Here is a 21,383-nt window from a genome sequence, read left to right on the forward strand (position 1 = left end):
AGCATATGTTGGTTTTCTACATTTGAGACCCTGTTCTGTTTTGTAATTCAGTTCCTGTGTAGCCAAGTTTACATTCCGTATAGTAGTGATATCTTATGATGTTTCTTTTTCTGTGTGACTTATTTCACTTAGAATCATCGTACCTGAATCAACTCATTATGCTGCTACGGGCCTGATGACATAGATTTCATTGCTGAGTGATATTGCATTGTACGTAAGTACCACAACATCTTTATCCATTTTTCGCTTTCTGTGATATTGAACTTGTACTGTAAACGAGGTTCTTGTAAACACAGCCGTCCCAAACTTTGGGGTGCCTATGTCTTTTTGATTTTAATTTCCCTAAGCTATAGGACCATAAGTGGAAGTGCCCTAGGCTCTGTTGCTTTGTTTTGTAGATGTTTCAGGAAACACCATACACTTCTCCAGAGTGGCTGTTGGCAATTTACATCCCGCCCATCAGCATAACAATGCTCCCAGTTCTCCATGGCCTGTCCTGCCTTTCGGGATTTTACACTTTTTTCAGATGGCCCTTTTGACCGGGGGGCAGTGAGCCTTCATTGTAGTGCAGATTTCCTTTGCAAGCTTGCTTGGTTGGCCAAAAAGGGCGTATGCGTTTTTTCCTGAATATATTCAGGAAAAAACGCATACGCCCTTTTTGGCCAAGTGCATCATTGTGGACGTTCTGCCTCTTTTCCTATGCTTTACATGCAATTCCAGTCTACCTCCTGAAATCGGATTCCTGCAATTCTGCCCCGCTTTCAAGTCCTCTTGGCAGCCTTACTTCAATATATTTTTGGATGATAGCTGTCATTTATAACTCTGCAGGTTTGTGAATGACAGTGCCCCTGAGCTCCTTTCTTCAACTCGCTTTCTTGTGAGCTGGCCGCAACACCGCAGGATTGCTTCAGGCCCTAGTGTGGTTCCGGCATGGCACGCTGAGCCTTTGGTTAATTCCTCTTCCTGGTGGGAAATGAGAGTTAAATTTGCCCGTCCAGACACCTCCAGCTAGTCTCTCATTGGTTCTCCCTATTCCTGTTCATTTTCCGCAGAAATTGCAAACTGGGCCAAACAGGAGGTTAAAGGCACTGACTCTCCAAGTGGGGAGAGTGTTAGTAAAGCGTCTGGAATGTTGCACCCGAGTACCAGGGGACGAACACTGAGACACCTTTGAACACGTTTCCCAATCACACGGTGGATCATACTCTGGGTTCCACATGCATGTTTTAGCTGAAGGAAGAATCCCTTAAACCTGGAGAGTTGAGACCCATGGAATGGGTACCATGCAATATGACTTCAAAGGGTCTGCATTTGCTCACCGATCCTCACCAATCCTATCACTGCTGCATTTATGCCGCTGTACACACGCTTGATTCTCTTTCGGAGACATATAAATCCATAGGTTTTAAGATTCTTACTTGTCAGGTATATTCTTAGGCGTTTAATATGGGGTGAAGAGTCCACTTCATTGAGCAAGGAGTAGCTCTTTTCTATTACATATTTGGCTTATGGAACGGTATCTGTGCTAATTTCAATCTCTGGTTTTATGCAGCACCCCAACTCACCTTTCCCCTTAAGCAAGCATAAGTTGGTTTTCTACATTTGAGACCCTGTTCTGTTTTGTAATTCAGTTCCTGTGTAGGAAAGTTTACATTCCGTGTAGTAGTGATATCTTATGATGTTTCTTTTTCTGTGTGACTTATTTCACTTAGAATCATCGTACCTGAATCCACTCATTATGCTGCTATGGGCCTGATGATATACATTTCATTGCTGAGTGATATTGCATTGTACGTAAGTACCACAACTTCTTTATCCATTTTTCACTTTCTGTGATATTGAACTTGTACTGTAAACGAGGTTCTTGTAAACAGAGCCGTCCCAAACTTTGGGGTGGTTGTGTCTTTTTGATTTTAATTTCCCTAAGCTATAGAACCGTAAGTGGAAGTGCCCTAGGCTCTGTTGCTTTGTTTTTTAGATGTTTCAGGAAACACCATACACTTCTCCAGAGTGGCTGTTGGCAATTTACATCCCGCCCATCAGCATAACAAGGCTCCAATTCTCCATGGTCTGTCCTGCCTTTCTGGATTTTACACTTTTTTCAGATGGCCCTTTTGACTGGGGGGCAGTGAGACTTCATTGTAATGCAGATTTCCATTGCAAGCTTGCTTGGTTGGCCAAAAAGTGCGTATGCGTTTTTTCCTGAATATATTTAGGAAAAAACGCATATGCCCTTTTTGGCCAAGTGTATCATTGTGGACGTTCTGCCTCTTTTCCTATGCTTTACATGCAATTCCAGTCTACCTCCTGAAGTCGGTTTCCTGCAATTCTGCCCCGCTTTCAAGTCCTCTTGGCCGCCTTACTTCAATATATTTTTGGACGATACCTGTCATTTATAACTCTGCAGGTTTGTGAATTACAGTGCCTCTGAGCTCCTTTCTTCAACTCGCTTTCTTGTGAGCTGGCCGCAACACCGCAGCATTGCTTCAGGCCCTAGTGTCGTTCTGGCATGGCACGATGAGCCTTTGGTTAATTCCTCTTCCTGGTGGGAAATGAGAGTTAAATTTGCCCGTCCAGACACCTCCAGCTAGTCTCTCATTGGTTCTCCCTATTCCTGTTCCTTTTCCGCAGAAATTGCAAACCGGGCCAAACAGGAGTTTAAAGGCACTGACTCTCCAAGTGGGGAGAGTTTTAGTAAAGCGTCTGGAATGTTGCACCCGAGTACCAGGGGACGAAAACTGAGACACATTTGAACACGTTTCCCGATCACACGGTGGATCATACTCTGGGTTCCACATGCATGATTTAGGTGAAGGAAGAATCCCTTAAACCTGGAGAGTTGAGACCCATGGAATGGGTACCATGCAATATGACTTCAAAGGGTCTGCATTTGCTCACCGAACCTCACCAATCCTATCACTGCTGCATTTATGCCGCTGTACACACGCTTGATTCTCTTTCAGAGACATATAAATCCATAGGTTTTAAGATTCTTACTAGTCAGGTGTATTCTTAGGCGTTTAATATGGGATGTAGAGTCCACTTCGTTGAGCAAGGAGTAGCTGTTGTCTATTACATGTTTGGCTTATGGAATGGTATCTGTGCTAATTTCAATCTCTGGTTTTATGCAGCACCCCAACTCACCTTTCCCCTTAAGCAAGCATAAGTTGGTTTTCTACATTTGAGACCCTGCTCTGTTTTGTAATTCAGTTCCTGTGTAGCCAAGTTTACATTCCGTGTAGTAGTGATATCTTATGATGTTTCTTTTTCTGTGTGACTTATTTCACTTAGAATCATCTTACCTGAATCCACTCATTATGCTGCTATGGGCCTGATGACATAGATTTCATTGCTGAGTGATATTGCATTGTACGTAAGTACCACAACTTCTTTATCCATTTTTCACTTTCTGTGATATTGAACTTGTACTGTAAACGAGGTTCTTGTAAACAGAGCCGTCCCAAACTTTGGGGTGGCTGTGTCTTTTTGATTTTAATTTCCCTAAGCTATAGGACCATAAGTGGAAGTGCCCTAGGCTCTGTTGCTTTGTTTTTTAGATGTTTCAGGAAACACCATACACTTCTCCAGAGTGGCTGTTGGCAATTTACATCTCGCCCATCAGCATAACAAGGCTCCCAGTTCTCCATGGCCTGTCCTGCCTTTCTGGATTTTACACTTTTTTCAGATGGCCCTTTTGACCGGGGGGCAGTGAGACTTCATTGTAGTGCAGATTTCCTTTGCAAGCTTGCTTGGTTGGCCAAAAAGTGCATATACGTTTCTTCCTGAACATATTCAGGAGAAAACGCATACGCCCCTTTTGGCCAAGTGCATCATTGTGGACGTTCTGCCTCTTTTCCTATGCTCTACATGCAATTCCAGTCTACCTCCTGAAATCGATTTCCTGCAATTCTGCCCCGCTTTCAAGTCCTCTTGGCAGCCTTACTTCAATATATTTTTGGACGATAGCTGTCATTTATAACTCTGCAGGTTTGTGAATTAAAGTGCCCCTGAGCTCCTTTCTTCAACTCGCTTTCTTGTGAGCTGGCCGCAACACCGCAGGATTGCTTCAGGCCCTAGTGTGGTTCCGGCATGGCACGCTGAGCCTTTGGTTAATTCCTCTTCCTGGTGGGAAATGAGAGTTAAATTTCCCCGTCCAGACACCTCCAGCTAGTCTCTCATTGGTTCTCCTTATTCCTGTTCATTTTCTGCAGAAATGGCAAACTGGGCCAAACAGGAGGTTAAAGGCACTGACTCTCCAAGTGGGGAGAGTGTTAGTAAAGCGACTGGAATGTTGCACCCGAGTACCAGGGGACGAAAACTGAGACGCATTTGAACACGTTTCCCGATCACATGGTGGATCATACTCTGGGTTCCACATGCATGTTTTAGCTGAAGGAAGAATCCCTTAAACCTGGAGAGTTGAGACCCATGGAATGGGTACCATGCAATATGACTTCAAAGGGTCTGCATTTGCTCACCGATCCTCACCAATCCTATCAGTGCTGCATTTATGCCGCTGTACACACGCTTGATTCTCTTTCGGAGACATATAAATCCATAGGTTTTAAGATTCTTACTAGTCAGGTATATTCTTAGGTGTTTAATATGAGATGTAGAGTCCACTTCGTTGAGCAAGGAGTAGCTCTTGTCTATTACATGTTTGGCTTATGGAATGGTATCTGTGCTAATTTCAATCTCTGCTTTTATACAGCACCCCAACTCACCTTTCCCCTTAAGCAAGCATAAGTTGGTTTTCTACATTTGAGACCCTGTTCTGTTTTGTAATTCAGTTCCTGTGTAGCCAAGTTTACATTCCGTGTAGTAGTGATATCTTATGATGTTTCTTTTTCTGTGTGACTTATTTCACTTAGAATCATCGTACCTGAATCCACTCATTATGCTGCTATGGGCCTGATGACATAGATTTCATTGCTGAGTGATATTGCATTGTACGTAAGTACCACAACTTCTTTATCCATTTTTCACTTTCTCTGATATTGAACTTGTACTGTAAACGAGGTTCTTGTAAACAGAGCCGTCCCAAACTTTGGGGTGGCTGTGTCTTTTTTATTTTAATTTCCCTAAGCTATAGAACTGTAAGTGGAAGTGCCCTAGGCTCTGTTGCTTTGTTTTTTAGATGTTTCAGGAAACACCATACACTTCTCCAGAGTGGCTGTTGGCAATTTACATCCCGCCCATCAGCATAACAAGGCTCCCAATTCTCCATGGCCTGTCCTGCCTTTCTGGATTTTACACTTTTTTCAGATGGCCCTTTTGACCGGGGGGCAGTGGGACTTCATTGTAATGCAGATTTCCTTTGCAAGCTTGCTTGGTTGGCCAAAAAGGGCGTATGCGTTTTTTCCTGAATATATTCAGGAAAAAACGCATATGCCCTTTTTGGCCAAGTGCATCATTGTGGACGTTCTGCCTCTTTTCCTATGCTTTACATGCAATTCCAGTCTACCTCCTGAAATCGGTTTCCTGCAATTCTGCCCCGCTTTCAAGTCCTCTTGGCAGCCTTACTTCAATATATTTTTGGACGATAGCTGTCATTTATAACTCTGCAGGTTTGTGAATTATAGTGCCTCTGAGCTCCTTTCTTCAACTCGCTTTCTTGTGAGCTGGCTGCAACACCGCAGCATTGCTTCAGGCCCTAGTGTGGTTCCGGCATGGCACGCTGAGCCTTTGGTTAATTCCTATTCCTGGTGGGAAATGAGAGTTAAATTTGCCCGTACAGGCACCTCCAGCTAGTCTCTCATTGGTTCTCCCTATTCCTGTTCATTTTCCGCAGAAATGGCAAACTGGGCCAAACAGGAGGTTAAAGGCACTGACTCTCCAAGTGGGGAGAGTTTTAGTAAAGTGACTGGAATTTTGCACCCGAGTACCAGGGGATGAAAACTGAGACACATTTGAACACGTTTCCCGATCACATGGTGGATCATACTCTGGGTTCCACATGCATGTTTTAGCTGAAGGAAGAATCCCTTAAACCTGGAGAGTTGAGACCCATGGAATGGGTACCATGCAATATGACCTCAAGGGGTCTGCATTTGCTCACCGAACCTCACCAATCCTATCACTGCTGCGTTTATGCCACTGTACACATGCTTGATTCTCTTTCGGAGACATAGAAATCCATAGGTTTAAAGATTCTTACTAGTCAGGTATATTCTTAGGCGTTTAATATGGGGTGTAGAGTCCACTTCGTTGAGCAAGGAGTAGCTCTTGTCTATTACATATTTGGCTTATGGAACGTTATCTGTGCTAATTTCAATCTCTGGTTTTATGCAGCACCCCAACTCACCTTTCCCCTTGAGCAAGCATATGTTGGTTTTCTACATTTGAGACCCTGTTCTGTTTTGTAATTCAGTTCCTGTGTAGCCAAGTTTACATTCCGTATAGTAGTGATATCTTATGATGTTTCTTTTTCTGTGTGACTTATTTCACTTAGAATCATCGTACCTGAATCAACTCATTATGCTGCTACGGGCCTGATGACATAGATTTCATTGCTGAGTGATATTGCATTGTACGTAAGTACCACAACATCTTTATCCATTTTTCGCTTTCTGTGATATTGAACTTGTACTGTAAACGAGGTTCTTGTAAACACAGCCGTCCCAAACTTTGGGGTGCCTATGTCTTTTTGATTTTAATTTCCCTAAGCTATAGGACCATAAGTGGAAGTGCCCTAGGCTCTGTTGCTTTGTTTTGTAGATGTTTCAGGAAACACCATACACTTCTCCAGAGTGGCTGTTGGCAATTTACATCCCGCCCATCAGCATAACAATGCTCCCAGTTCTCCATGGCCTGTCCTGCCTTTCTGGATTTTACACTTTTTTCAGATGGCCCTTTTGACCGGGGGGCAGTGAGCCTTCATTGTAGTGCAGATTTCCTTTGCAAGCTTGCTTGGTTGGCCAAAAAGGGCGTATGTGTTTTTTCCTGAATATATTCAGGAAAAAACGCATACGCCCTTTTTGGCCAAGTGCATCATTGTGGACGTTCTGCCTCTTTTCCTATGCTTTACATGCAATTCCAGTCTACCTCCTGAAATCGGATTCCTGCAATTCTGCCCCGCTTTCAAGTCCTCTTGGCAGCCTTACTTCAATATATTTTTGGATGATAGCTGTCATTTATAACTCTGCAGGTTTGTGAATGACAGTGCCCCTGAGCTCCTTTCTTCAACTCGCTTTCTTGTGAGCTGGCCGCAACACCGCAGGATTGCTTCAGGCCCTAGTGTGGTTCCGGCATGGCACGCTGAGCCTTTGGTTAATTCCTCTTCCTGGTGGGAAATGAGAGTTAAATTTGCCCGTCCAGACACCTCCAGCTAGTCTCTCATTGGTTCTCCCTATTCCTGTTCATTTTCCGCAGAAATTGCAAACTGGGCCAAACAGGAGGTTAAAGGCACTGACTCTCCAAGTGGGGAGAGTGTTAGTAAAGCGTCTGGAATGTTGCACCCGAGTACCAGGGGACGAACACTGAGACACCTTTGAACACGTTTCCCAATCACACGGTGGATCATACTCTGGGTTCCACATGCATGTTTTAGCTGAAGGAAGAATCCCTTAAACCTGGAGAGTTGAGACCCATGGAATGGGTACCATGCAATATGACTTCAAAGGGTCTGCATTTGCTCACCGATCCTCACCAATCCTATCACTGCTGCATTTATGCCGCTGTACACACGCTTGATTCTCTTTCGGAGACATATAAATCCATAGGTTTTAAGATTCTTACTTGTCAGGTATATTCTTAGGCGTTTAATATGGGGTGAAGAGTCCACTTCATTGAGCAAGGAGTAGCTCTTTTCTATTACATATTTGGCTTATGGAACGGTATCTGTGCTAATTTCAATCTCTGGTTTTATGCAGCACCCCAACTCACCTTTCCCCTTAAGCAAGCATAAGTTGGTTTTCTACATTTGAGACCCTGTTCTGTTTTGTAATTCAGTTCCTGTGTAGGAAAGTTTACATTCCGTGTAGTAGTGATATCTTATGATGTTTCTTTTTCTGTGTGACTTATTTCACTTAGAATCGTCGTACCTGAATCCACTCATTATGCTGCTATGGGCCTGATGATATACATTTCATTGCTGAGTGATATTGCATTGTACGTAAGTACCACAACTTCTTTATCCATTTTTCACTTTCTGTGATATTGAACTTGTACTGTAAACGAGGTTCTTGTAAACAGAGCCGTCCCAAACTTTGGGGTGGTTGTGTCTTTTTGATTTTAATTTCCCTAAGCTATAGAACCGTAAGTGGAAGTGCCCTAGGCTCTGTTGCTTTGTTTTTTAGATGTTTCAGGAAACACCATACACTTCTCCAGAGTGGCTGTTGGCAATTTACATCCCGCCCATCAGCATAACAAGGCTCCAATTCTCCATGGTCTGTCCTGCCTTTCTGGATTTTACACTTTTTTCAGATGGCCCTTTTGACTGGGGGGCAGTGAGACTTCATTGTAATGCAGATTTCCATTGCAAGCTTGCTTGGTTGGCCAAAAAGTGCGTATGCGTTTTTTCCTGAATATATTCAGGAAAAAACGCATATGCCCTTTTTGGCCAAGTGTATCATTGTGGACGTTCTGCCTCTTTTCCTATGCTTTACATGCAATTCCAGTCTACCTCCTGAAGTCGGTTTCCTGCAATTCTGCCCCGCTTTCAAGTCCTCTTGGCCGCCTTACTTCAATATATTTTTGGACGATACCTGTCATTTATAACTCTGCAGGTTTGTGAATTACAGTGCCTCTGAGCTCCTTTCTTCAACTCGCTTTCTTGTGAGCTGGCCGCAACACCGCAGCATTGCTTCAGGCCCTAGTGTCGTTCTGGCATGGCACGCTGAGCCTTTGGTTAATTCCTCTTCCTGGTGGGAAATGAGAGTTAAATTTGCCCGTCCAGACACCTCCAGCTAGTCTCTCATTGGTTCTCCCTATTCCTGTTCATCTTCCACAGAAATTGCAAACTGGGCCAAACAGGAGGTTAAAGGCACTGACTCTCCAAGTGGGGAGAGTGTTAGTGAAGCGACTGGAATGTTGCTCCCGAGTACCAGGAGACAAAAACTGAGACACATTTGAAAACGTTTCCCGATCACACGGTGGATCATACTCTGGGATCCACATGCATGTTTTAGCTGAAGGAAGAATCCCTTAAACCTGGAGAGTTGAGACCCATGGAATGGGTACCATGCAATATGACTTCAAAGGGTCTGCATTTGTTCATCGAACCTCACCAGTCCTATCACTGCTGCGTTTATGCCACTGTACACACGCTTGATTCTCTTTTGGAGACATAGAAATCCATAGGTTTTAAGATTCTTACTAGTCAGGTATATTATTAGGCGTTTAATATGGGGTGTAGAGTCCACTTCGTTGAGCAAGGAGTAGCTCTTGTCTATTACATATTTGGCTTATGGAACGGTATCTGTGCTAATTTCAATCTCTGGTTTTATGCAGCACCCCAACTCACCTTTCCCCTTAAGCAAGCATAAGTTGGTTTTCTACATTTGAGACCCTGTTCTGTTTTGTAATTCAGTTCCTGTGTAGCCAAGTTTACATTCCGTGTAGTAGTGATATCTTATGATGTTTCTTTTTCTGTGTGACTTATTTCACTTAGAATCATCGTACCTGAATCCACTCATTATGCTGCTACGGTCCTGATGATATAGATTTCATTGCTGAGTGATATTGCATTGTACGTAAGTACCACAACTTCTTTATCCATTTTTCACTTTCTGTGATATTGAACTTGTAGTGTAAACGAGGTTCTTGTAAACAGAGCCGTCCCAAACTTTGGGGTGGCTGTGTCTTTTTGATTTTAATTTCCCTAAGCTATAGAACTGTAAGTGGAAGTGCCCTAGGCTCTGTTGCTTTGTTTTTTAGATGTTTCAGGAAACACCATACACTTCTCCAGAGTGGCTGTTGGCAATTTACATCCCGCCCATCAGCATAACAAGGCTCCCAATTCTCCATGGCCTGTCCTGCCTTTCTGGATTTTATACTTTTTTCAGATGGCCCTTTTGACTGGGGGGCAGTGAGACTTCATTGTAGTGCAGATTTCTTTTGCAAGCTTGCTTGGTTGGCCAAAAAGGGCGTATGCGTTTTTTCCTGAATATATTCAGGAAAAAACGCATACGCCCTTTTTGGCCAAGTGCATCATTGTGGACGTTCTGCCTCTTTTCCTATGCTTTACATGCAATTCCAGTCTACCTCCTGAAATCGGTTTCCTGCAATTCTGCCCCGCTTTCAAGTCCTCTTGGCAGCCTTACTTCAATATATTTTTGGACGATAGCTGTCATTTATAACTCTGCAGTTTTGTGAATTACAGTGCCTCTGAGCTCCTTTCTTCAACTCGCTTTCTTGTGAGCTGGCCGCAACACCGCAGCATTGCTTCAGGCACTAGTGTGGTTCCGGCATGGCACGCTGAGCCTTTGGTTAATTCCTATTCCTGTTGGGAAATGAGAGTTAAATTTCCCCGTACAGGCACCTTTAGCTAGTCTCTCATTTGTTCTCCCTATTCCTGTTCATTTTCCGCAGAAATGGCAAACTGGGCCAAACAGGAGGTTAAAGGCACTGACTCTCCAATTGGGGAGAGTTTTAGTAAAGTGACTGGAATGTTGCACCCGAGTACCAGGGGATGAAAAATGAGACACATTTCAACACGTTTCCCGATCACATGGTGGATCATACTCTGGGTTCCACATGCATGTTTTAGCTGAAGGAAGAATCCCTTAAACCTGGAGAGTTGAGACCCATGGAATGGGTACCATGCAATATGACCTCAAGGGGTCTGCATTTGCTCACCGAACCTCACCAATCCTATCACTGCTGCGTTTATGCCGCTGTACACATGCTTGATTCTCTTTCGGAGACATAGAAATCCATAGGTTTTAAGATTCTTACTAGTCAGGTATATTATTAGGCGTTTAATATGGGGTGTAGAGTCCACTTCGTTGAGCAAGGAGTAGCTCTTGTCTATTACATATTTGGCTTATGGAACGGTATCTGTGCTAATTTCAATCTCTGGTTTTATGCAGCACCCCAACTCACCTTTCCCCTTAAGTAAGCATATGTTGGTTTTCTACATGTGAGACGCTGTTCTGTTTTGTAATTCAATTCCTCTGTAGCCAAGTTTACATTCCGTGTATTAGGGATATCTTATGATGTTTCTTTTTCTGTGTGACTTATCTTACTTAGAATCATCATACCTGAATCCACTCATCATGCTGCTATGGGCCTGATGACATAGATTTCATTGCTGAGTGATATTGCATTGTACGTAAGTACCACAACTTCTTTATCCATTTTTCGCTTTCTGTGATATTGAACTTGTACCGTAAACGAGGTTCTTGTAAACAGAGCCGTCCGAAATTTTGGGGTGTCTGGGTCTTTTTGATTTTAATTTCCCTAAGCTATAGGATCATAAGTGGAAGTGCCCTAGGCTCTGTTGCTTTGTTTTTTAGATGTTTCAGGAAACACCATACACTTCTCCAGAGTGGCTGTTGGCAATTTACATCCCGCCCATCAGCATAACAAGGCTCCCAATTCTCCATGGCCTGTCCTGCCTTTCTGGATTTTACACTTTTTTCAGATGGCCCTATTGACCGGGTGGCAGTGAGACTTCATTGTAGTGCAGATTTCATTTGCAAGCTTGCTTTGTTGGCCAAAAAGGGCGTATGCGTTTTTTCCTGAATATATTCAGGAAAAAACGCATACGCCCTTTTTGGCCAAGTGCATCATTGTGGACGTTCTGCCTCTTTTCCTATGCTTTACATGCAATTCCAGTCTACCTCCTGAAATTGGTTTCCTGCAATTCTGCCCCGCTTTCAAGTCCTCTTGGCAGACTTACTTCAATATATTTTTGGACAATAGCTGTCATTTATAACTCTGCAGGTTTGTGAATTAGAGTGCCCCTGAGCTCCTTTCTTCAACTCGCTTTCTTGTGAGCTGGCCGCAACACCGCAGCATTGCTTCAGGCCCTAGTGTGGTTCCGGCATGGCACACTGAGCCTTTGGTTAATTCCTCTTCCTGGTGGGAAATGAGAGTTAAATTTGCCCGTCCAGACACCTCCAGCTAGTCACTCATTGGTTCTCCCTATTCCTGTTCATTTTCCGCAGAAATTGCAAACTTGGCCAAACAGGAGGTTAAAGCCACTGACTCTCCAAGTGGGGAGAGTGTTAGTAAAGCCTCTGGAATGTTGCACCCGAGTACCAGGGGACGAAAACTGAGACACATTTGAACACGTTTCCCGATCACACGGTGGATCATACTCTGGGTTCCACATGCATGTTTTAGCTGAAGGAAGAATCCCTTAAACCTGGAGAGTTGAGACCCATGGAATGGGTACCATGCAATATGACCTCAAAGGGTCTGCATTTGCTCACCGAACCTCACCAATCCTATCACTGCTGCATTTATGCCGCTGTACACACGCTTGATTCTCTTTCGGAGACATATAAATCCATAGGTTTTAAGATTCTTACTTGTCAGGTATATTCTTAGGCGCTTAATATGGGGTGAAGAGTCCACTTCATTGAGCAAGGAGTAGCTCTTGTCTATTACATATTTGGCTTATGGAACGGTATCTGTGCTAATTTCAATCTCTGGTTTTATGCAGCACCCCAACTCACCTTTCCCCTTAAGCAAGCATAAGTTGGTTTTCTACATTTGAGACCCTGTTCTGTTTTGTAATTCAGTTTCTGTGTAGCCAAGTTTACATTCTGTGTAGTAGTGATATCTTATGATGTTTCTTTTTCTGTGTGACTTATTTCACTTAGAATCATCGTACCTGAATCCACTCATTATGCTGCTACGGGCCTGATGATATAGATTTCATTGCTGAGTGATATTGCATTGTACGTAAGTACCACAAATTCTTTATCCATTTTTCACTTTCTGTGTTATTGAACTTGTACCGTAAACGAGGTTCTTGTAAATAGAGCCGTCCCAAACTTTGGGGTGGCTGTGTCTTTTTGATTTTAATTTCCCTAAGCTATAGGACCATAAGTGGAAGTGCCCTAGGCTCTGTTGCTTTGTTTTGTAGATGTTTCAGGAAACACCATACACTTCTCCAGAGTGGCTGTTGGCAATTTACATCCCGCCCATCAGCATAACAAGGCTCCCAGTTCTCCATGGCCTGTCCTGCCTTTCTGGATTTTACAGTTTTTTCAGATGGCCCTTTTGACCGGGGGGCAGTGAGACTTCATTGTAGTGCAGATTTCCTTTGCAAGCTTGCTTGGTTGGCCAAAAAGGGCGTATGCGTTTTTTCCTGAATATATTCAGGAAAAAACGCATACGCCCTTTTTGGCCAAGTGCATCATTGTGGACGTTCTGCCTCTTTTCCTATGCTTTACATGCAATTCCAGTCTACCTCCTGAAACCGGTTTCCTGCAATTCTGCCCCGCTTTCAAGTCCTCTTGGCAGCCTTACTTCAATATATTTTTGGACGATAGCTGTCATTTTTAACTCTGCAGGTTTGTGAATTACAGTGTCCCTGAGCTCCTTTCTTCAACTCGCTTTCTTGTGAGCTGGCCGCAACACCGCAGGATTGCTTCAGGCCGTAGTGTGGTTCCGGCATGGCACGCTGAGCCTTTGGTTAATTCCTCTTCCTGGTGGGAAATGAGAGTTAAATTTGCCCGTCCAGACACCTCCAGCTAGTCTCTCATTGGTTCTCCCTATTCCTGTTCATCTTCCACAGAAATTGCAAACTGGGCCAAACAGGAGGTTAAAGGCACTGACTCTCCAGTTGGGGAGAGTGCTAGTAAAGCGTCTGGAATGTTGCACCCGAGTACCAGGGGACGAAACCTGAGACACATTTGAACACGTTTCCCAATCACACGGTGGATCATACTCTGGGTTCCACATGCATGTTTTAGCTGAAGGAAGAATCCCTTAAACCTGGAGAGTTGAGACCCATGGAATGGGTACCATGCAATATGACCTCAAAGGGTCTGCATTTGCTCACCGAACCTCACCAATCCTATCACTGCTGCGTTTATGCCGCTGTACACACGCTTGATTCTCTTTCGGAGACATAGAAATCCATAGGTTTTAAGATTCTTACTAGTCAGGTATATTCTTAGGCGTTTAATATGGGGTGTAGAGTCCACTTCGTTGAGCAAGGAGTAGCTCTTGTCTATTACATATTTGGCTTATGGAACGGTATCTGTGCTAATTTCAATCTCTGGTTTTATGCAGCACCCCAACTCAACTTTCCCCTTAAGCAAGCATAAGTTGGTTTTCTACATTTGAGACCCTGTTCTGTTTTGTAATTCAGTTCCTGTGTAGGAAAGTTTACATTCCGTGTAGTAGTGATATCTTATGATGTTTCTTTTTCTGTGTGACTTATTTCACTTAGAATCATCGTACCTGAATCCACTCATTATGCTGCTATGGGCCTGATGATATACATTTCATTGCTGAGTGATATTGCATTGTACGTAAGTACCACAACTTCTTTATCCATTTTTCACTTTCTGTGATATTGAACTTGTACTGTAAACGAGGTTCTTGTAAACAGAGCCGTCCCAAACTTTGGGGTGGCTGTGTCTTTTTGATTTTAATTTCCCTAAGCTATAGAACCGTAAGTGGAAGTGCCCTAGGCTCTGTTGCTTTGTTTTTTAGATGTTTCAGGAAACACCATACACTTCTCCAGAGTGGCTGTTGGCAATTTACATCCCGCCCATCAGCATAACAAGGCTCCAATTCTCCATGGCCTGTCCTGCCTTTCTGGATTTTACACTTTTTTCAGATGGCCCTTTTGACTGGGGGGCAGTGAGACTTCATTGTAATGCAGATTTCCATTGCAAGCTTGCTTGGTTGGCCAAAAAGTGCGTATGCGTTTTTTCCTGAATATATTCAGGAAAAAACGCATATGCCCTTTTTGGCCAAGTGCATCATTGTGGACGTTCTGCCTCTTTTCCTATGCTTTACATGCAATTCCAGTCTACCTCCTGAAGTCGGTTTCCTGCAATTCTGCCCTGCTTTCAAGTCCTCTTGGCCGCCTTACTTCAATATATTTTTGGACGATAGCTGTCATTTATAACTCTGCAGGTTTGTGAATTACAGTGCCTCTGAGCTCCTTTCTTCAACTCGCTTTCTTGTGAGCTGGCCGCAACACCGCAGCATTGCTTCAGGCCCTAGTGTCGTTCTGGCATGGCACGCTGAGCCTTTGGTTAATTCCTCTTCCTGGTGGGAAATGAGAGTTAAATTTGCCCGTCCAGACACCTCCAGCTAGTCTCTCATTGGTTCTCCCTATTCCTGTTCATCTTCCACAGAAATTGCAAACTGGGCCAAACAGGAGGTTAAAGGCACTGACTCTCCAAGTGGGGAGAGTGTTAGTCAAGCGACTGGAATGTTGCTCCCGAGTACCAGGAGACAAAAACTGAGACACATTTGAAAACGTTTCCCGATCACACGGTGGATCATACTCTGGGATCCACATGCATGTTTTAGCTGAAGGAAGAATCCCTTAAACCTGGAGAGTTGAGACCCATGGAATGGGTACCATGCAATATGACTTCAAAGGGTCTGCATTTGCTCATCGAACCTCACCAGTTCTATCACTGCTGCGTTTATGCCACTGTACACACGCTTGATTCTCTTTTGGAGACATAGAAATCCATAGGTTTTAAGATTCTTACTAGTCAGGTATATTCTTAGGCGTTTAAAATGGAGTGTAGAGTCCACTTCGTTGAGCAAGGAGTAGCTCTTGTCTATTACATATTTGGCTTATGGAACGGTATCTGTGCTAATTTCAATCTCTGGTTTTATACAGCACCCCAACTCACCTTTCCCCTTAAGCAAGCATAAGTTGGTTTTCTACATTTGAGACCCTGTTCTGTTTTGTAATTCAGTTCCTGTGTAGCCAAGTTTACATTCCGTGTAGTAGTGATATCTTATGATGTTTCTTTTTCTGTGTGACTTATTTCACTTAGAATCATCGTACCTGAATCCACTCATTATGCTGCTACGGTCCTGATGATATAGATTTCATTGCTGAGTGATATTGCATTGTACGTAAGTACCACAACTTCTTTATCCATTTTTCACTTTCTGTGATGTTGAACTTGTACTGTAAACGAGGTTCTTGTAAACAGAGCCGTCCCAAACTTTGGGGTGGCTGTGTCTTTTTGATTTTAATTTCCCTAAGCTATAGAACTGTAAGTGGAAGTGCCCTAGGCTCTGTTGCTTTGTTTTTTAGATGTTTCAGGAAACACCATACACTTCTCCAGAGTGGCTGTTGGCAATTTACATCCCGCCCATCAGCATAACAAGGCTCCCAATTCTCCATGGCCTGTCCTGCCTTTCTGGATTTTACACTTTTTTCAGATGGACCTATTGACCAGGGGGCAGTGAGACTTCATTGTAGTGCAGATTTCCTTTGCAAGCTTGCTTGGTTGGCCCAAAAGTGCGTATGCGTTTTTTCCTGAATATATTCAGGAAAAAACGCATACGCCCTTTTTGGCCAAGTGCATCATTGTGGACGTTCTGCCTCTTTTCCTATGCTTTACATGCAATTCCAGTCTACCTCCTGAAATCGGATTCCTGCAATTCTGCCCCGCTTTCAAGTCCTCTTGGCAGCCTTACTTCAATATATTTTTGGATGATAGCTGTCATTTATAACTCTGCAGGTTTGTGAATGACAGTGCCCCTGAGCTCCTTTCTTCAACTCGCTTTCTTGTGAGCTGGCCGCAACACCGCAGGATTGCTTCAGGCCCTAGTGTGGTTCCGGCATGGCACGCTGAGCCTTTGGTTAATTCCTCTTCCTGGTGGGAAATGAGAGTTAAATTTGCCCGTCCAGACACCTCCAGCTAGTCTCTCATTGGTTCTCCCTATTCCTGTTCATTTTCCGCAGAAATTGCAAACTGGGCCAAACAGGAGGTTAAAGGCACTGACTCTCCAAGTGGGGAGAGTGTTAGTAAAGCGTCTGGAATGTTGCACCCGAGTACCAGGGGACGAACACTGAGACACCTTTGAACACGTTTCCCAATCACACGGTGGATCATACTCTGGGTTCCACATGCATGTTTTAGCTGAAGGAAGAATCCCTTAAACCTGGAGAGTTGAGACCCATGGAATGGGTACCATGCAATATGACTTCAAAGGGTCTGCATTTGCTCACCGATCCTCACCAATCCTATCACTGCTGCATTTATGCCGCTGTACACACGCTTGATTCTCTTTCGGAGACATATAAATCCATAGGTTTTAAGATTCTTACTTGTCAGGTATATTCTTAGGCGTTTAATATGGGGTGAAGAGTCCACTTCATTGAGCAAGGAGTAGCTCTTTTCTATTACATATTTGGCTTATGGAACGGTATCTGTGCTAATTTCAATCTCTGGTTTTATGCAGCACCCCAACTCACCTTTCCCCTTAAGCAAGCATAAGTTGGTTTTCTACATTTGAGACCCTGTTCTGTTTTGTAATTCAGTTCCTGTGTAGGAAAGTTTACATTCCGTGTAGTAGTGATATCTTATGATGTTTCTTTTTCTGTGTGACTTATTTCACTTAGAATCATCGTACCTGAATCCACTCATTATGCTGCTATGGGCCTGATGATATACATTTCATTGCTGAGTGATATTGCATTGTACGTAAGTACCACAACTTCTTTATCCATTTTTCACTTTCTGTGATATTGAACTTGTACTGTAAACGAGGTTCTTGTAAACAGAGCCGTCCCAAACTTTGGGGTGGTTGTGTCTTTTTGATTTTAATTTCCCTAAGCTATAGAACCGTAAGTGGAAGTGCCCTAGGCTCTGTTGCTTTGTTTTTTAGATGTTTCAGGAAACACCATACACTTCTCCAGAGTGGCTGTTGGCAATTTACATCCCGCCCATCAGCATAACAAGGCTCCAATTCTCCATGGTCTGTCCTGCCTTTCTGGATTTTACACTTTTTTCAGATGGCCCTTTTGACTGGGGGGCAGTGAGACTTCATTGTAATGCAGATTTCCATTGCAAGCTTGCTTGGTTGGCCAAAAAGTGCGTATGCGTTTTTTCCTGAATATATTTAGGAAAAAACGCATATGCCCTTTTTGGCCAAGTGTATCATTGTGGACGTTCTGCCTCTTTTCCTATGCTTTACATGCAATTCCAGTCTACCTCCTGAAGTCGGTTTCCTGCAATTCTGCCCCGCTTTCAAGTCCTCTTGGCCGCCTTACTTCAATATATTTTTGGACGATACCTGTCATTTATAACTCTGCAGGTTTGTGAATTACAGTGCCTCTGAGCTCCTTTCTTCAACTCGCTTTCTTGTGAGCTGGCCGCAACACCGCAGCATTGCTTCAGGCCCTAGTGTCGTTCTGGCATGGCACGATGAGCCTTTGGTTAATTCCTCTTCCTGGTGGGAAATGAGAGTTAAATTTGCCCGTCCAGACACCTCCAGCTAGTCTCTCATTGGTTCTCCCTATTCCTGTTCCTTTTCCGCAGAAATTGCAAACCGGGCCAAACAGGAGTTTAAAGGCACTGACTCTCCAAGTGGGGAGAGTTTTAGTAAAGCGTCTGGAATGTTGCACCCGAGTACCAGGGGACGAAAACTGAGACACATTTGAACACGTTTCCCGATCACACGGTGGATCATACTCTGGGTTCCACATGCATGATTTAGGTGAAGGAAGAATCCCTTAAACCTGGAGAGTTGAGACCCATGGAATGGGTACCATGCAATATGACTTCAAAGGGTCTGCATTTGCTCACCGAACCTCACCAATCCTATCACTGCTGCATTTATGCCGCTGTACACACGCTTGATTCTCTTTCAGAGACATATAAATCCATAGGTTTTAAGATTCTTACTAGTCAGGTGTATTCTTAGGCGTTTAATATGGGATGTAGAGTCCACTTCGTTGAGCAAGGAGTAGCTGTTGTCTATTACATGTTTGGCTTATGGAATGGTATCTGTGCTAATTTCAATCTCTGGTTTTATGCAGCACCCCAACTCACCTTTCCCCTTAAGCAAGCATAAGTTGGTTTTCTACATTTGAGACCCTGCTCTGTTTTGTAATTCAGTTCCTGTGTAGCCAAGTTTACATTCCGTGTAGTAGTGATATCTTATGATGTTTCTTTTTCTGTGTGACTTATTTCACTTAGAATCATCTTACCTGAATCCACTCATTATGCTGCTATGGGCCTGATGACATAGATTTCATTGCTGAGTGATATTGCATTGTACGTAAGTACCACAACTTCTTTATCCATTTTTCACTTTCTGTGATATTGAACTTGTACTGTAAACGAGGTTCTTGTAAACAGAGCCGTCCCAAACTTTGGGGTGGCTGTGTCTTTTTGATTTTAATTTCCCTAAGCTATAGGACCATAAGTGGAAGTGCCCTAGGCTCTGTTGCTTTGTTTTTTAGATGTTTCAGGAAACACCATACACTTCTCCAGAGTGGCTGTTGGCAATTTACATCTCGCCCATCAGCATAACAAGGCTCCCAGTTCTCCATGGCCTGTCCTGCCTTTCTGGATTTTACACTTTTTTCAGATGGCCCTTTTGACCGGGGGGCAGTGAGACTTCATTGTAGTGCAGATTTCCTTTGCAAGCTTGCTTGGTTGGCCAAAAAGTGCATATACGTTTCTTCCTGAACATATTCAGGAGAAAACGCATACGCCCCTTTTGGCCAAGTGCATCATTGTGGACGTTCTGCCTCTTTTCCTATGCTCTACATGCAATTCCAGTCTACCTCCTGAAATCGATTTCCTGCAATTCTGCCCCGCTTTCAAGTCCTCTTGGCAGCCTTACTTCAATATATTTTTGGACGATAGCTGTCATTTATAACTCTGCAGGTTTGTGAATTAAAGTGCCCCTGAGCTCCTTTCTTCAACTCGCTTTCTTGTGAGCTGGCCGCAACACCGCAGGATTGCTTCAGGCCCTAGTGTGGTTCCGGCATGGCACGCTGAGCCTTTGGTTAATTCCTCTTCCTGGTGGGAAATGAGAGTTAAATTTCCCCGTCCAGACACCTCCAGCTAGTCTCTCATTGGTTCTCCTTATTCCTGTTCATTTTCTGCAGAAATGGCAAACTGGGCCAAACAGGAGGTTAAAGGCACTGACTCTCCAAGTGGGGAGAGTGTTAGTAAAGCGACTGGAATGTTGCACCCGAGTACCAGGGGACGAAAACTGAGACGCATTTGAACACGTTTCCCGATCACATGGTGGATCATACTCTGGGTTCCACATGCATGTTTTAGCTGAAGGAAGAATCCCTTAAACCTGGAGAGTTGAGACCCATGGAATGGGTACCATGCAATATGACTTCAAAGGGTCTGCATTTGCTCACCGATCCTCACCAATCCTATCAGTGCTGCATTTATGCCGCTGTACACACGCTTGATTCTCTTTCGGAGACATATAAATCCATAGGTTTTAAGATTCTTACTAGTCAGGTATATTCTTAGGTGTTTAATATGAGATGTAGAGTCCACTTCGTTGAGCAAGGAGTAGCTCTTGTCTATTACATGTTTGGCTTATGGAATGGTATCTGTGCTAATTTCAATCTCTGCTTTTATACAGCACCCCAACTCACCTTTCCCCTTAAGCAAGCATAAGTTGGTTTTCTACATTTGAGACCCTGTTCTGTTTTGTAATTCAGTTCCTGTGTAGCCAAGTTTACATTCCGTGTAGTAGTGATATCTTATGATGTTTCTTTTTCTGTGTGACTTATTTCACTTAGAATCATCGTACCTGAATCCACTCATTATGCTGCTATGGGCCTGATGACATAGATTTCATTGCTGAGTGATATTGCATTGTACGTAAGTACCACAACTTCTTTATCCATTTTTCACTTTCTCTGATATTGAACTTGTACTGTAAACGAGGTTCTTGTAAACAGAGCCGTCCCAAACTTTGGGGTGGCTGTGTCTTTTTTATTTTAATTTCCCTAAGCTATAGAACTGTAAGTGGAAGTGCCCTAGGCTCTGTTGCTTTGTTTTTTAGATGTTTCAGGAAACACCATACACTTCTCCAGAGTGGCTGTTGGCAATTTACATCCCGCCCATCAGCATAACAAGGCTCCCAATTCTCCATGGCCTGTCCTGCCTTTCTGGATTTTACACTTTTTTCAGATGGCCCTTTTGACCGGGGGGCAGTGGGACTTCATTGTAATGCAGATTTCCTTTGCAAGCTTGCTTGGTTGGCCAAAAAGGGCGTATGCGTTTTTTCCTGAATATATTCAGGAAAAAACGCATATGCCCTTTTTGGCCAAGTGCATCATTGTGGACGTTCTGCCTCTTTTCCTATGCTTTACATGCAATTCCAGTCTACCTCCTGAAATCGGTTTCCTGCAATTCTGCCCCGCTTTCAAGTCCTCTTGGCAGCCTTACTTCAATATATTTTTGGACGATAGCTGTCATTTATAACTCTGCAGGTTTGTGAATTATAGTGCC

General features: G+C 43.6%; 1 long non-coding RNA gene across 2 annotated transcripts in view; it reads left to right on the top strand.

Annotated features, from left to right (window-relative positions):
- The window catches only part of LOC137203743 (uncharacterized), a 190,122-nt gene that overhangs the window by 148,864 nt on the left and 19,875 nt on the right, over positions 1–21,383 (top strand). For both annotated transcript variants that reach the window (XR_010933291.1, XR_010933295.1), the window contains exon 3: positions 11,191–11,276. This is a non-coding gene — a long non-coding RNA (uncharacterized lncRNA). The remainder of the gene's footprint in view (positions 1–11,190; positions 11,277–21,383) is intronic.

Source organism: Pseudorca crassidens, chromosome 1, assembly GCF_039906515.1.
Source record: "Pseudorca crassidens isolate mPseCra1 chromosome 1, mPseCra1.hap1, whole genome shotgun sequence".
Lineage (NCBI taxonomy): Eukaryota > Metazoa > Chordata > Mammalia > Artiodactyla > Delphinidae > Pseudorca > Pseudorca crassidens.